The sequence below is a fragment of the Podarcis gaigeae genome (genome assembly GCF_964106915.1).
Source record: "Podarcis gaigeae genome assembly, chromosome: 6".
In the NCBI taxonomy this organism is placed as follows: Eukaryota; Metazoa; Chordata; class Lepidosauria; order Squamata; family Lacertidae; genus Podarcis; species Podarcis gaigeae.
This window is the reverse complement of record NC_139682.1, coordinates 64,077,938-64,079,532: the sequence shown is the minus strand read 5'-3', so window position 1 is coordinate 64,079,532 and position 1,595 is coordinate 64,077,938.

Genomic DNA, 1,595 nt, shown 5'->3' with positions numbered 1-1,595 from the left:
ACCAAAAATAACACAATTCTAAAGCAATTTCCTTCCAACGAGACTGTTTAGTATCTAATTATAATAATTAAATGTCATTTAATTAAAGCACTTCTCCTAAGTGGGTCTTTGCAGCATCACATTAGCTGGCTCATTTGGATTATCACATATTGTTTCCATCTATGATATCATGCATAGTTGGAATAAACTTTTGAATTTTAATGAGCTTTCTACCAGTGGCTGTTATACTTGCCACATGCCAAGTGGCTGAGCACACATCGCTTAAGCCATGACTTCACTGCTGTGTTTTCCCTAACAGAGTTTGTAACTTGTCATTTAATATATCTATTCCATACTGTCTTGTTATCATTGACTATATCACAGAGGGAACTGTTTTCGTGGAAGAGCTGGAGGCCTTTTGCATGTTTAAAACATAAGTTGTTGTTGTTTTTTTTAAAAAAAATACATTTACACATTTTATCTCCCTTAACTGTCATTGCTAGATTTTTTCTTTAAGTGCCTTAAGGTACCTCCAAATGGCTCAGAATTGACCAAGTACAAAGCTGAATTTGGGCCGGTTCCCAGATGGATCAAACATGCAGTGGCTTTCTAGATACATCATTTAGCCTTGGAAGTGGGAAACGTTTGCCTTAGATTTTGTTTATATGGTTTTACAAGTGTTTACCTTTGCAAACATTATCTTACGCATTATAAGAAATTTTATTTATTTATTTATTTATTTGCATTTCAACCCACCTGTTTCCCCAAGATGCTCAAGGTAGCATACATAGTTCTCATCCCCACACCTGTGAAATAGGTTAGGGTGAGAGATAGTGACTGGCCCAAGGTCACCTAGTGAGCTTCATGGCCGGTTGGGGATTTGAACCCCCATGTCCAAGCCTGACACTCTAACCACTACACCACACTGGCTCACAATGGCTGTATTTCTTTCAAAATGCAGCAATCCTGTACTTACTCATCTGCTGGTACTGTTTAAGTCAGTTTCAGCACATGTAACCAATTGGAAATAAATATCACACTGGCCCTTCTTGTTTTCCTTTGATTTTGCTCTCATGGAAAAAATGGAGCCTGCGCTTAGATTAAAAGCTTCCTGTCCACGTTGGTGTTTCAGCATCGGGAGTGAGCTGTGGACATTGGGAAGTAATAATTTCAGTTCCTCTGCACATATGTAAAGTGTTTTTTCTTTCTTACTGAATGGACACACAGACACACAATCTTCATTGGAAGGAAAGCTTCTGGGTAAGGAGTCTTGGATGTGATTTGAAAGATGACGTGAGCTTTGTCAGCTTTCAGTTCAGACCTGCTAGGCGGTTAAACTTCCTGTTGCAAACCAGTTGCTCTGAAAAGGAGAACCATTGATGATATATTCCTCACATGGTCATCATGGGCTATGGGGCAAAGTTGTGCTCTATCAGGTGGGAAAGCTTAGAAACACGGAGCACCGGAAGGTCTAGTAAAGCAGATGCAAACACAGCTGTTGTGAAAGTTAATATTTGGAAGAGGGGCCCATTCTGCCACCCAGGCACATTGCTGTTGTTGCTGCGAAGATGGCAGGCTGCAGTTATCTGGCTGTCAGTTGTGTGTCTCTCCCCTCT